The sequence below is a fragment of the Loxodonta africana genome, chromosome 2 (assembly GCF_030014295.1).
Source record: "Loxodonta africana isolate mLoxAfr1 chromosome 2, mLoxAfr1.hap2, whole genome shotgun sequence".
NCBI classification, from domain to species: domain Eukaryota; kingdom Metazoa; phylum Chordata; class Mammalia; order Proboscidea; family Elephantidae; genus Loxodonta; species Loxodonta africana.
The window spans coordinates 122,699,672-122,716,040 of record NC_087343.1 but is presented as its reverse complement, the minus strand read 5'-3'; the positions used below and the strand labels follow the sequence as shown (position 1 = coordinate 122,716,040).

The 16,369-nt window shown below is 38.2% G+C and overlaps 1 protein-coding gene across 2 annotated transcripts in view; it reads left to right on the top strand.

Moving 5' to 3' along the window:
- Positions 1-16,369, top strand: part of MCC (MCC regulator of WNT signaling pathway) — a 542,131-nt gene that overhangs the window by 99,872 nt on the left and 425,890 nt on the right. The window lies entirely within an intron of this gene.

Genomic DNA, 16,369 nt, shown 5'->3' with positions numbered 1-16,369 from the left:
AGGCTCTTAAAGGGTAGTTGGAACAAAGGTACAGAGAAAAGTATCTCAGTTTTCTATTTGTACTTAAGGGATTTTTTTCTTTCCTTAAAATGTCTCCTGGCTCCCTCTTCCTACTTCTTTCTCTGCTAAGTAGATCTAGTGGCAAGAAGTAAAGCTCCATGTTAATTGCCATCATTTCATGTATATATATATACATATATATATATATCTGCTAAGTAGCATAGATAATTATGTAGTGTCCCCTAACACACACGTACACACCCTGAACAATGCTTCTGGCGGTGGAATAATTTGGAGCATTATTATTGAGCAATTGAAATGATAAAAATGTTTGCATTTCCCCTTTGCCTTACCACCTTAATGAGTTCCATTTAGTTTCAAATCAAATGTGTGGTAATGCATCTGCTCTTGGCATAATATGTAGAAATATTTAATTTTTGAAGTAACACTTTTTGATTATTAAGGTAATATATGTTCATTTTAGAAAAATAAGACAAACATAAGAAAATAAAAATCATCTTTAATCTCATAACCCAGAAATAATAACTACTGCTTATGTTTGGTGTATTTGTTTCTGGCCTGTCTCTCTCCTGTGTGTGTATATGTATGTGTGTGTGTGTGTGTGTGCGTGCACGCGTGCGTGCGCGTCATTTTTTTTTAACTAATTTGTTTGCATGCTGTCTATATAGTTTTATGTCCTACAATTTTTCCTTTGTTTTTGTGTGAGCATTTTCCCTATGCTTTTAAGTGGTACTGTAAAGCCTGATTTGTAATGGTTGCATAGCACAAAGCGGACATTCAGTAAATATTTATTAAATGAAGGAATGAGTGGGATTCTTTTTGCTAAGCTGTATTTTCTGCCAAGAACATGGATTTTTATATAAATATATAAGCACACACACATGTTTTTGAAGGGTTAAGTAAACTGTGGTACATTCCTATGATTGAATACCATACAGCTATTAAAGTGATGTATATATTTGTATCAAGTATGTTATAGAAGGAATATTTATCTGGAAAAAACTACCGTTTATTGTCAAAAAATGTTCTAATGTGTAGTATATGTTTATTGGTTTTCTAAAAATAACAGTTTTGAAAGAGTTGCTGCCCACATCTACAGTGATGGCTTGACCATCTTGTAGCATTGCCTTGGCTAGAGAAAGGGTTTGGAAAACAGTTCCCATTCAACCTTTTTATAACTCTATGCCCTCAGAGAAAGAAGAGGTACCTGAGAGGAGATGAATCATAAAGCATGTCATGAACTGAGGACGTACCAGCAGATGTGAAGCCTCTGACTGGTTTATCATGGTAGTTAAGATTTCAGAGTCTGATTACTTGAGTGTAAATCCTGGTTCTGTCACTTACTGCCTACATGACACTAGATAAGTTGCTTAACCTCTCTATCTCAGTTTCTTCAAATGCAAAATGGGAGTAATTATTATGCCTACCCTACTAGGAATAGAGGCACTAGTATATACTAAGGCACATAAAACAATGTCTATGGGTTTAGCACATAATAAAGCACTAAATCCATGTTAAGCTCATGGTAACTTACTATTACCACCCAATATGAAGTCCTGGAGATTGTCACAATAAAAACTCATATGTTAGAAAACAACCTCCTTTTTAGTCTAATGTGAATCAAATACATTTAAAATTTTACAGTAATTAAACATTTGTGTGTTCAGTTACTTACCTTCTTTTCTATATCATTAATCTCTCCCAAGCCTATACAGATAAACTCTAGTATGTCCTGCCTTGGGGTGGGGGAGAAAATCCTCTCTTGACTCTGTGTCCCTTCCAGCTACTGCCCCATTTCTCTACTCCACTTCACAGCAAAACTTTTTGAATAGATTGCCTACACTGAATGCTTATTAGTCCTCATCTCTCGTTCTTATCCATCTTTAACTCTTGTGTTGCCTCTATATTGGCCAATCCAGTGGTTCCTTTTCTGTCATCTAGGTCTTCAGCATTTGAGTCAGCTGACTACTCCCTCATCGTGGCAACACTTCATTCTATCTGACTTCCTGACACCATATTCTCATGGGTTTCCTCCTACCTTATTGGTTTTCCTTTCTCCGTCTCCTTTTCTTGGCTCCTGTTTCCCTGTACTACTTCTAAATTTTCAAGTGTCTTGGGGCTACATTCTCTCTCTAGATGATATCATGTGGTCTCCTGGTTTTAAACACTATTTTTTTTACCTGTTACTCCCAAATGTATGTGTTTAGCCCTGCCCTTTACTTTGTTTTTTTTTTTTTTACTTTGAACTGAAAAATCAGGTAAAATTGGCACATATTCCTTGATCTCTTATAGATTTCTCACCATTAACATGGCCAAAAAGGATTTTTTATTCCCTTCCCCACTCTTACTCCCAGGCTTACTCTTCTCCCAGATATCCCCCATCTACCTGTTTGATCCAACCAACAAGTCCAAAGTACTGTCTCTTCTTGTTATTCACAGCAGTTATGTTCTATAAAGTCACTGTGAACAATGAATTAGTGAATACTGAGCCATTGCTCCTAGAGGAAATATGGAATAAGGTTCCTGCAAGCCTCTGGTCACAACATTTTCATCAACCAGTCAATACGTAATCTTGTTTTATGTGTGTTTCTATTTAAAAACTACTTATTTAGGATATATATTTGATTCATTACCATTGACCATTGAACCAATATAGCCAACCTTGAACCATTATAACCAGGGTGAAGGCCCAGAGGCTGCCTGAACTTACTAAATCACAGGAACAGAAGGAAGGACAGTGTGGCTGGAGCATGCAGAGTAAGCTGGGGGAATCAATATGAGATCAACTTGGAGTGGTGGGTGTGGGCCAGACCACGGCAAGGAGTTGGATTTTATTTTAAAGCAATGTGAAACCATAAGAGAGTTTTAGCATGAGAACAACCTAAGTATGCCTTTATATCTTTAAAAGACTACTACGACTGCAGGGTAAAGAATGAAATGTAGGGAGTTAAGGAATGAATCAGAGAGGCCAGTTACAGGCTGTTTTAGTAGTCAAGGCAAGACATGATGGTAATATGGACAAGGGTGGTGGCAAAAGAACAAAGGAGGTGGACAGAATCTGGTTACACAGCTGATGCTCATTATTCACAGATTATGTATTTGCTAATTTGCTGACTTGCTAAAATTAGTTTATAACCCCAAAATCAATACTTGCAGCACTTCTGTGGTCATTCACAGACATGAGTAGAGTGGTGAATGTTTGAATCATCCAACACACATGTTCCCAGCTGACGTCAAACAAGGTGATGTTCTGCCTTCCTGTTTCAGGGGCTTTACATGTTGTCTTAGGCTGGGTTCTTTAGAGAAGCAGAACCAGTAAAGCGTATATATATATATATATATATATATACATCTCAAGGAAGTGGCTCGCGTGGTTGTAGAAGCTGGAATGTCCCAAGTCTTGACTCAGGATAGAGGCTTCTCCTGATTCACATAGCCACAGGGACTGGTGAACCCAAGATCGGGTCAGAGAGCAGGGTTCTTGCTCACAGGCTGTGAAGATCGACAGATCCCAAGATTGCCAGGCAAGACCACAGGTAAGCTGCTAGTTCAAGTCCCAAGAACTGGAGACGAATGGGAGCCAGCTGCAGGATCCAGAGCAGGCAAAAGCCAGAATGTCCACTTATATTCAGATGCAGGCCACACGCTAAGGAAACTCCCTTTCAACTGATTGCTACTCACAGCAGATCCCATCGTGGTGGTGATCACATATCAACTCTCAACAGGGAAGCCATCACAGCATTATACGACTACCAAAACACTAAGAATCATGACCCAGCCAAGCTGACACACAATCTTAACCATCACACATGTGATATATTATTAAATCCTTCCAAGGATTGCATAATGCAGGTAATGCAGTTATTAGTACCTGCATCTCTCCTGTCTTTAAAGATAGCAAACCTGAAGCTTAGAATAATCAAGAACCTAGCCCAAGCTGCGTGGCAACTCAGCCTGGGGTTAATCCCTCTAGCACAGTATACAAATAAAGTGCCTAGCAAATTGTCTGGTGCATAGTAAATACTCAGAATTGTAATCATTTTTGTTACCATTGTTGCTATAACCATTAAATTATATAACTAGTGCCTGAAAGACATAAAAATTTAAAAACATTGTTTATAAGTAGATTTTTAAAAGATGAAAAAATCTAGTATGGTATAGTTGCCCAAGTACCTTGATTTTTCCCCAAAGTATATTTGAGCAAAGAATGTAAGCCCTAAGATAAGCACTGTAAATAAAAGGTTAGATCAATTAAGGTTGAGAAAAGCTAGATGATTTATTCTTCTCCTAGAGATTCACAAGACACAATCAGCATAGTAAAGATCTGAAGGCCTTGCACTAAAAAAAAAAAAAAGATTAAATCTAGTTTAATATAGAGCTTTCAAATATTATGGGAAGGAATCCTTCCTTCCCATAATATTACACCTAAATTTTTCGTAGGCTTTTCTCACAACAGTACGATATTCTTTCTATTTCACTCCTTATTCTAGTAATAAGTAAAATCTGAACTCTTTCCTGAAAGCCTTAGATCTCCTTGTAGACCTTCTGCACCATTCAGTAGTTTCTAAAGTTCTGTTGACTCCAATTTAAACCTTATCGCTATTTAACTTGACAGGTGCTTATGAGTCTACAATTAAATTCTAAGATCCTTAGTGTCTACAAACATGCTTCGTACTTCTATGTATCCTTAAAAGAGCATGAACACAGTACATGACTCTTTCATTGGTCTATTCTCTCTATCCTTCATTAAACAAATGTGCATTGAGCATCTACCATATGTCAGGAAGTGCTCTAAGTCCTGGGGTAAAGCAGTAAACACAACAAGCAAGGTCTTGAGGACTCTAATAGCAGAACTTTGATCAAGTAAGCACATAAGATAATGCTAGACAAGAATAAGTGGCATGTGAAAGGGTGAATGAGGGAAGGCATCTGTGAGGAGAGAATATTTAAGCTGAAATCTGAATAACAGGAAAGAGCTAGCCATGCAATAGACTATCAGCCTCTACAACCGCGTGAGCCACTTCCTTGATATAAATATAAACATGCTTTACTGGTTTTGCTTCTCTAGAGAACCCAGCCTAAGACAACCTGTAAAGCTCCTACACTGTGCGTATTCACAGTGGGCTTCAATTAATAATAGGTGTTATAATTAATCATTATCCCCTCTAATCCTTGCAACTACATTCCAAATTTAGCATAGAACCCTTCTTAGATAGAGGAAGAAATGGAGGCTGAAAGAAGTTAAGTGACTTACTCTACACCACAGAACTAGTAAAGGATGGAGAACACAAAAAGTTGTTTATTCAAAGAGATGATTCTTTGAGTCTCCTGCAATAAAGAACGCTTTGTCTTGACGACCAAAATGCAAACTAAAAGAACACTGCCATCCAGAGGCCATTCCAAGAAATTGGAGATACATGATCCCCAGGGGGACAATCTAAGGACAATTTCTGTTAGATAAAGCCCAAGTCTTTAGCAACACAGTGACAGCATACATTAAACCAAAACAGTTGTGAGGCTTTTTGTCTGCTGTCTGATTTCCAAAAGGAGAACAAAATAATCTAGACTCCTTACAAGAAGCTCTGGTAGCTCAATGGATAATTGCTGGGCTACTATCCGAAAAGTTGGCAATTTTTGAACCCATCCAGCAGTTCTGTGGGAAAAAGACCTGGCAACCTGCTTCTGTAAAGATTATAGCCTAGAAAACCCTATGGGGCAGTTCTTCTCTGTCGCATGGAGTTGCTATAAGTCGAAATCGACTTGATGGCACACAAGATTCCTTGTAATTATTTGTAATTTTCATTTTTAAAAGTTGTACTTTTTTGCAATTAAAGAAGACTGTGGAGTTTTAAAAAACGTTTTTTTTTTCTCACACTAGTATTTATATATGTTAACAATTCCAACTGAGCCTTTATTTAAACATGTTCTTTTAAATAGCCTTTTACTTCCACTAAGCTGTAAACTTTGCACATGATTTCCACACTCAATGTCAAATGTGTGAATAAAGTGAAAGAGTGAAAAAGCAATCAGTCCAGGATGATGGCCTTTGACATGCTCACAAAACAAAACTGCTCTATTGCCTAATGAGGTTTTTGTCTGTCTGTGATTTCAAATCTTTGGGGGTACTTGTTTATCTTTCTTTGGTCAGGTCTCAGAGAGCCTAGAAACTTATTTGAGTCAAATCCCCCATGGTTTTAAAACAGTGTTTAAGACTGTAGACATTAAAACCTGCTAATTAATACAACCAGATTTAATTTATGCTAAGATTAGAGCACTGCGCACGGTTTCCAATAGCCTGTATCTTCAAAGGCTCTTTATTGTCTTTTCCTTGAGCTATATATTCCCAGGTGGTGCATCAGTCTTCATGACTGCTCCGAGAGTGCCCCTGTGGTCCATGAGGAACACAGAAACTGCTGAGGTTGCTCAGAGAAACCAACAGCAAAAGAATTCTCCCAAGACTGCCCCTGTTTTCTCAAGGAATTATAAGGAGAATGAAGTCTGCTTTGGAAAAAAAATTAAATCTAAGTTTCCCCAACAAGACTGACTTAATTTATGATTTTTCCATTTTAAGCAAGTATTCTAACTGTTGCAGAAGACAAGGGAAAATATTCACGACAAACTAGGTGACAAAACCATATACGTTATAAAGCCCATTTTTAAAATACATTGTGTACACATACGTGTTTGCAGTTATAAATTGGAAATACTATTGAAAACCAAACAAACAAAAAAGAATCCCCCTTAACAGGAACCCAAAATTAAAGGTCAGATCAAAGAATACATGGTGTAGACAGGATTCCAGGCCTCGCAAGCCATTCCTTGGCAGATTTAAAGAACAAGTAAGTAGCCTCCTCAATTTCTGTTTGGTTTCTTGCTTTCAAAAAAAATTAAAACCACAACTACTTAATATACACAAACCTGTCTAGCCCTGACATATCCCAATTTTCTAGAATAAATGCTACTCTTAAATATTGTTGGGGTTTTTTTTCTGTTAAGGGAAACAGGAAGGCATTTTCCAATCCAATTGAATTGGCCCTAGCATACACAGTTTTGGCTGATGATTTAAGAAAATAGAAAGTGGTTTAAGTCCCCTATGGGCTCAGGGTGAACAATTAATAATTAACATAAAGTCTTTTAAATAAAATCACCCGTGAGATTGATTCACTGTTAACAGTACTGCACAGGCAGCTTAGTCACAATAGCTTTCAGCCTCAATCGAAGGTTTTAGGAAGCTTTTTTGTTTTGTATATATACTCTAAGCCTTACGTCATAAGGTGAGCGATACGTTTATTTAGCTTACTCTACCACTTTTTTTTTTTTTTTTTTACCACTTAGTTGGGAGTTAGAATAGGCTTCTAAAATCTTTAGGTAGTAGGTACCATTTCACGTTCTTTAGTTGCATACTGAGAATGGTATGTCAAGCAATTGTCTGACTGTTTTTAGATTTAGTTTAGGTAGACTTGGTCAGTTCTTTGATTAACTTAGACTACTTGCAACTCTTCCTCAACCATTCTCCTTCCTGTCTTGAGCATTCCCTAATCCCCATTGATTCTTCAGTTCATATTTCTCAGTTTAGCCTTGCCATGGTCTAATCTGGGTGCTCTTCCTGTGTTCTATAACTACTGCAATTTTCTTCTAGCTATTCCTTCTGCCTGCAAGTTGCTGATTTTAGTTGATGCTGCCATGACTTCCTAATATTGTTAATATTTACTCGTGGTACAATGAAATGAGTGATTCTCTTTTGTCTACTTAATAGACTCTTCTATATATGAAGGGGGCAGTCATGGTTCAATGGTAGAATTCTCACCTTCCATGTGAGAGATTCAGGTTTGATTCCCAGCCAGTGCACCTCAAGTGTAGCCTCCACCCATCTGTCAATGAGGCTTGTGTGTTGATGTGATGCTGAACAGGTCTCAGTGGAGCTTCCAGGCTAAGACAGATTAGGAAGAAAGACCCGGTGATCTACTTCCAAAAAATCAGCCAGTGAAAACCCTGGGAATCACAATGGTCTGGTCCTGTTGTGAGTGGGGTCCCATGAGTCAGGGGCCAACCTGACAGCAGCTAACAATAACAACTATATCTGGACCCTTTGGATAATAATACTCCTTACTATCCATGGGCTTATCCTATATTATCCCATTTTGTTTCCCATTCCTTCCCCACATGAACCCTTTGCTTCAGTAATGCTGACCTTCTTTTTGACCCCTACATATAACCTTCAAACCTGCTTTTTCAGTTTTGTTCCTGTATTAGCTAGAGTTTTATTAGTGACAAGTGACATGCAACTAAATGCTTAAAAAAAAAATTAATTAAGACAGAGAATTTATTGGAAAAGTCTAGGATGTTGTATCTGAAGAATGAATCCAGAGGCTCAAATGGTATCAGTCTTTCTCTTTCAATGTCTGAGCCCTTTCTCTCAGGACTGGCCTTATCCTCAGCAGCCCCAGGCCTATACCCATTCTACTGAGCAACCTCAAGGGAAACGAATGATTTTCTCGTCACTGCAGCTCCACAGAAGTCCTGGAAATTGGTCTCACTAGCTCTTCTTGGGTCATATACCTATCTCTGAACAAGTTACTCTGTCCAGAAGAATGCAGTGTTCTGATTGACCTGGCCTGTATCTCGTGCTCAGATACTGAGACTGGGATGTAATTGCCTCACTCCACATCATATGGACTGAGAGTTGGGGGCGGAGGGGAGGGCAGGTGGAATCAAGGTGCCATCACCATAAGAAGGGTGAATAAATGCTGGGCAGATGAAAATAACAGATGTCCACTGCGTGGTCCTATAATGTAAATCTTGCTTCCTTTCATTTCTTTGTATATGTACTTTCTTGTTGCTAAAAGGCTTTAATAACAATATAATACTAATATGTACATGTATATATTTAGCTACTAGGAGTTTCATGTGTGTCATGTCACACAAACAGATTTTAACTTTTTTTTTTAATGTATTGGTAGGTACTATGTGTTTCCATTATATCCTGTGCCTATATCTAGCATTGTAATTATGAACCATACTTGTAATTATCCATTTGTATGTATCTCTTCTATTAGATTATGCATCCTGAAACAATAGCACAATGCCTGACATATAACAAGCACTGAGTGAATATTTGATCAATGAATGAGCCAATCAATGAGCACATAGTATTTAGTCCCACGTGTAGCAACTATTTGTTGGCTTATTGTCAACCTTCAAAGCATGGACCTCTTTCTATGAGTTACAGCTATTCCTTTGAAATAAGATGTGTGTTTGCATATGGACAATTTTTAAAAGAAATGACTCCAATTAATGAGTTATAGGTAAAGATTAATAAGTCTTATCAAGGTTAATTTTTTCCATCAAATCTGTTCTTGTCCTGAGATTATAGTCTCAAACTGAGTGAAATAAAACATTGAGTTCATTTCAGCTAGTATCTAGTAAGTGCCTTCACTATGATAAAACCAAAAAACCAAACTTCTTGCTGTCGAGTCGATTCCAACTCATAGAGACCCTATAAGACTGAGTAGACTGCCCCATGGGGTTTCCAAGGAGCACCTGGTGGATTCAAACTGCTGACCTTTTTGTTAGTAGCCACAGCTCTTAACCATTAACCCATTAGGGTTTCTTTCACTATGATACTTGCTGCTAAATTGACAAAAGAAATAAAAAGTATGCTGTGCTTAATTTAAAAACATGCCCATGATATTTTTCAGCTCCTCCTTTCAAAAGGTAGAATCTGTTTCTCCAGTCCTTGTACTCAGGGTACCTCTGTGGTTTACTTTGACCAGCAGAATGTTATGAAGTTGTGTGAGTTTGGAGCCTAGACCTCAAAATGCTTTGCACCTTCCTCCTTTATCTCTTAAAACACTTCTGCTACCATGTAAGGAAGACTTGGCTAGACCAACATATGAGAGACCATAGAGAGATGCCCAGCTAACAGCCAGCGTTCAGGCCCCAGGCATGTGAATGAGGACATCTTAGTCCCTTCAGCCCCAGTCAAGCTACCAGATGACTGCAGCCACATGGGTGACCCCCGGAGAGACAAGCTGAAAAACCACCAAACTGAGCGTAGCCCAGACTGTTGACCCTAGGATCATGAAAAATAATAAATTGTTGCTGCTTTAAGTCATTAAGTTTTTTGGTAGCTTGTTATGTACCAGTAAATAAGTGATAAAAAAAAAAAAAATAGTGCTATTGAGTCGTTTCCAATTCATAGCGACACTATGCAACGCCCCATAGGGTTTCACAGGGAATTACCTTAGGAATTATGAATCAAGACAAAAGATATAAATAGAACTAGCACAGGATTAGAGTCCCTGGGTGATACAAATGGTTAAGTGCCCAACTACTAGCCAAAAGTTTGGCAGTTTGAACCCACCCAGAGGTGCCTCAGAAGACAGGCCTGGTGATCTGCTTCCAAAAGGTCAGTCTTGAAAACCCTATGAAGCAGTTCTACTCTGCACACGTGAAGTCGCAATGACTCAGAATTGACTCGACAGCAACCAACAACAGCAACAAGAAGAACAGAATTACATACAATCAAGTGAAAAATGTGTGAGGCAAACGAGACATGCGAAAGGAATTAATAAAGTAGAATCATTGTTGGGCAGAGAAGCCAGGGAGGACATTTGAAAGAAATAAAGCCCAAGCTCAACTTGTTGAACTGAAAGAATTGGAGGTATGTATGATAAGGAAGCATACTTAGGTAGTGATGAGTTGGAGAAGAGATCAATAGAAAGTAGTTAACTCCTAATTAAATTCAATATCCTTGCTCTTCATATTCCACAACCCAGCTGGTCTTTGGTCATTAGTGCTCAACTCGTAAAATCTATACTTGAGATGGTCTCTAAATTCAGGTGGGATACACTCAAGATCATACTTTGGCTCTCATGGACTTGTTCTAATTTTCTTCAGTTTCGACTTGAACTTGCACATGAGCAATTTTTGGTCTCTTAGAAAGAAAAAAAAATTTTTTTTTTTTTCTTTTCCACAGTTAGCCCCTGGCTTTGTTTCTCTGATGATATTGAGCTTTTCCGTTGTCTCTTTCTACAGAGGTAGTTGATTTAATTCCTGTGTATTCCATTTGGCGAGGTCCACATGCACAGTCGCCATTTATGTTGGTGAAAAAAGGTATTTGCAAAGAAGAAGTTGTCTGTCTTGCAAAATTCTATCATGAGATCTCTGGCATTCCTTCTATCACCAAGGCTTTATTTCCCAAATACTGATCCTTCTTTGTTTCCAACTTTAGCGTTCCAGTCTCCAGTAATTATCAATGCATCCTGATTGCATGTTTTATTAATTTTAGACTGCAGAAGTTGGTAAAAATCTTCAATTTCTTCATTTTTGGCCTTAGTGATTGGTGTATAAATTTGAATAATAGTTGTATTTACTGGCCTTCCCTGTAGATGTATGGATATTATCCTATCACTGACAGCATTGTGCTTCAGGATGGATCTTGGAATGTTCGTTTTGATGATGGATGCAACACCACTCCTCTTCAAGTTGTCATTCCCAGCATAGTAGACCAGCATAGTTGTCTGATTCAAAATGGCCAATACCAGTCCATTTCAGCTAATGTCTAGGATATCAATGTTTTTGTGTTCCATTTAATTTTTGAGGACTTCCAATTTTCCCAGATTCATACATCATACATTCCATGTTCCAATTATTAATGAATGTTTGCAGCTGTTTCTTCTCATTTTGAGTGGTGCCACATCAGCAAATGAAGGGCCCAAAAGCTTGAGTCCATCCACGTCATTAAGGTCGACTCTACTTTGAGGAAGCAGATCTTCCCTAGTCATATTTTAAGTGCCTTCCAATCTGAGGGGCTCATCTTCTGGCACTATATCAAACAATGTTCTGCTGCTATTCATAAGGTTTTCACTGGCTAACTCTTTTCAGAAGTAGACTGCTTGGTCCTTCTTCCTAGTCTGTCTTAGTCTGGAAGCTCACATATTGAACACTATTGACCAAAGACCAGACGAGTTGTGGAATAGCATCAAAGACATCATACATGAAGAAGGTAAGAGGTCATTAAAAAAGACAGGAAAGAAAGAAAAGACCAAAATGGATGTCAGAAGAGACTCTGAAACTTGCTCTTGGACATAGAGTAGCTAAAGCAAAAGGAAGAAATGATGAAGTCAAAGAGCTGAACAGAAGATTTCAAAGGGTGGCTTGAGAAGACAAAGTAAAGTATTATAATGACATGTGCAAAGACCTGGAGCTGGAAAACCAAAAGGGAAGAACACACTCTGCATTTCTCAAGCTGAAAGAACTGAAGAAAAAATTCAAGCCTCGAGTTGCAATATTGAAGGATTCTATGGGGAAAATATTAAACAATCCAGGAAGCATCAAAAGAAGATGGAAGGAATACACAAAGTCACTGTACCAAAAAGAATTGGTCGATGTTCAACCACTTTGGGAGGTACCATATAAGCAGGAACCAATGGTACTGAAGGAAGAAGTCCAAGAGTCACTGAAGGCATTGGCAAAAAACAAGGCTCCAGGAATTGACTGAATACCAATTGAGATGTTTCAACAAACCAGTGCAATACTAGAAGTCCTCACTCGTCTATGCCAAGAAATTTGGAAAGATAGCTACCTGGCCAACCGCCTGGAAAAGATCCATATTTATGCCTATTCCCAAGAAAGGTGATCCAACCAAATGTGGAAATTATTGAACAACATCATTAATATCACACACAAGTAAAATTTTGCTGAAGGTCATTCAAAAGTGGCTGCAGCACTATATTGACAGGGAAATGCCAGAATTCAAGCCAGATTCAGAAAAGTATGTGGAGTCAGGAAAGGTGTGCATCAGGGTTTTATCCTTTCACCATACCTATTCAGTCTGTATGCTGAGCAAATAATCCGAGAAGCTGGACTATATGAAGAAGAACGGGGCATCAAGATCAGAAGAAGGCTCATTAACAAGCTGCTTAGTGCAGATGACACAACCTTGCTTGCTGAAAATGAAGAGGACTTGAAGCACTTACTGATGAAGATCAAAGACCACAGCCTTCAGTATGGATTATGCCTCAGCATACAGAAAACCCAATATCCTCAAAACTGGACCAATAAGCAACAACCTGATAAATGGAGAAAAGATTGAAGTCAAGGATTTCATTTTACTTGGATCCACAATCAACACCCATGGAAGCAGCAGTCAAGAAATCAAACAATGCATTGCCTTAGGTAAATCTGCTGCAAAAGGCCTCTTTAAAGTGTTGAAAAGCAAAGATGTCACCTTGAAGACTAAGGTGTGCCTGACCCAAGCCATGGTGTTTTCAATAGCCCCTCCTATGCATGTGAAAGCTGGATGATGAATAAGGAAGACCAAAGAAGAATTGATGCCTTTGAATTGTGGAGTTGGAGAAGAATATGGAATATACCATGGACTGTCAAAAGAATGAACAAATGTGTTTTGGAAGAAGTACAACCAGAATGCTCCTTAGAAGCAAGGATGGCGAGACTAATCTGACATACTTTGGACATGTTGTCAGGAGGGATCATTCCCTGGAGAAGGACATCATGCTTGGTAAAGAAGAGGGTCAGCAAAAAAGAGGAAGACCCTCAATGAGCTGGATTGACACAGTGGCTGCAACAATGGGCTTAAGCATAACAACAATTATGAGGATGGCGCAGAATCAGGCAGTGTTTCGTTCTGTTGTACATAGGGTCGCTATGAGTCAGAACCAACTTGGTTGGCACCTAACAACAGCAACAGCTATTCATATTGTGCTATAAAAGCATATTAAGTCATAAAAGCCAGTATGTAACAGTGGCAGTGGGGGCTACTAAAAGCCCCAAGACAAACATGGGGCATCTTCTAAAACATCAATTTACTTGATTATCTGGAGGAAAAGCTGTGTAACTTGGTAAATAAAAAAAATACTACTAAAGCAACGGCTGATATATCGTGAAGTAGAATTCAAAATTCAAGTGCATTTTTAAGATAAAATATGAAATGCCAAATATGAAATGCCAAAGAAATTCCTGGCTTGAGATAATTCATCCTATCCCTCAGACTTCTTAGACTCTCCTCTGCCTTTGGAGTACATTGGTGAAAAGAATGAGAAGCACGTATTAAGGGATTCCTTGAAAAGCGTAAACCTTGGAGCTTATTATTCTTCTAGTTTGTCTGTTTTGGGATATGAGAGCTCTTAGCATATGAGCTGACAACGGCTCTGGTACCAGGCAGTGACTTAGAGAGCCCCTCAGGGCCACAGAATGAAGAGGATCTAAGGCTGTCCACACATCGTTAAGACTGCCAGCAAAGGCATTTTCTAGGGTGGCTTTGATGTAAAAGGGAAAAATAAAATAAAATAGAAGCCCCAACTCAGCATGTACAAGGAAGCAACCCTGCAGTGAAAACATTTTAACGCAGGAAAATCTTGATTACCTAGCAATAGCTTATATGTGGCAAATCTCGCTTTCAAATTATGAACATAATCCAGGATATAACATTATAATGTCCTTAATCTATTTAATAGATTTAGTAATCTGCAGATCAGCATCACCCATTAAAACTGAACTTCTTCCTTTTCCCTAACCAAAGCACAAACCAAACCCATTGCCACTGAGTTAATTCCAACTCATAGCAACTCTGTAGGACAGAATGGAACTGCCCCATAGAGATTCCAAGGAGTGGCTAGTGGATTCAAACTGCCGAACTTTTGGTTAGCAGCTGAGCTCTAAATCACCGCACCACCAGGGCTCCCTAATACAGGGAAAAGATGAAACAATAAAAAAGAAAGAAAATCTGTTTAGGGTTAACCTGAGAAGTCATGGTATCTGTGGGAAGAGGCCAAGATATCTTCTGAACAAGAGTATGGGACAGGAAACTGTAAAGTGCCTTCTCTTACCCCCACCAAGTTATGTCCTCACGGGTTATTATTGAGGTGTTGTGGGTTTTCAGATAATTGAACACACATATTTATTTAAATGTAAGTACAAAACAGCTAATGAAACCAACAATAATAAATGAGTTTAGACACCATCTAAGACAATGAGAATAATCAAGAGTCAGATGTATACATTTATCTGTCAGAATGAAAATGGTTCTCTATTGGGTATATTTGAATTTCAGTTCATCATCTTTATTCAGCATTTCTTGGTGTAAACTTTAAAATCTGCACTTACAATGTCAAACTCTAATTGTGGTACACTGGATATCATCTTTCTGTTCTGCAATTACTGCACACAGAAGGAAAAGTAAAGGAAGATCTAAGAAGGAAAAAAAAAATTTTTTTTAACTTCTAAGCAAGCATATATAAGATCACTGGATTCTCACTTGCTAAAAATTTTAGAACTGTTTCGTAGATTAGTACCTTGTGTAATTCAATACATTGTTCTGTGGTGGTCTAAATTCTTTTAAAAATGATGTCTCAAGTAGTGTAAACTAGATCCTTCTTACTTCTTCATTTTGTATGCTGTCAGTGTGTTTCAAGCTGTTTGGTGCTGTTCCTTTTGAATGTATTATTTTATCCCACTTCCCAATGACATCAGTCACCTCAATTTAGTCAGCTGTACTAACCTCAAGCAGGAACCCTGGCATAAAGGGTAGCAGGGATCACCTGTGTTGGTCATATCTTTTGAACCACACATAACAGAATAAAATTGTTCATCTATTTTCTCTCTGCAGCATGATTTAACTGAAGCAATTTATTAAGTGCCACTGTTTTTATGGGACATTAAAACCGTTCCAATTTCAGGGGCAGCGATGTGACTTGGCATGATCTTAGATATTTTTCATGAAATAAAAATGATTACTTGGCTGAGATAAAGCCTCAGTCTGCTCACAGAAAGTGTTTGGTTTGGCCAGACTATTCCATTGTCCATTGTTCATTCTAGAGAATCTGTCACTCAACGTTATAATTGCAAAAGCCTCAGGAAGGCTTGTATTTTGCTTCCTGTTTTATCTCTTGTAAAATTACTGCAAGTTTATTGGAAAACAAATGAAAAGGCATTAATAAATTGTTGCTTAAATCAGTTAAATTTGTAAGGTTGTTTTGGAAGAACTTTCTGTGATTTCCAGCTGATCCATTTAAGTTTACTATCTACAAGAAGGGAAACCCTGGTGGCGTAGTGGTTAAGTGCTATGTCTGCTAACCAAAGAGTCAGCAGTTTAAATCCGCCAGGCGCTCCTTGGAAACTCTATGGGGCAGTTCTACTCTGTCCTATAGGGTCACTATGAGTCGGAATCGACTCGACGGCACTGGGTTTGATCTACAAGAAAAAATATTTTTGCTTCATAGTTGAAGCAGTACTTAATCTGGTACCGTGTGTATTTATTTACCTCCAATTTTATGGATACATATTGGTCAGTTCTAGATAAATTTTAAGGCGAGAAAGATTACCATCT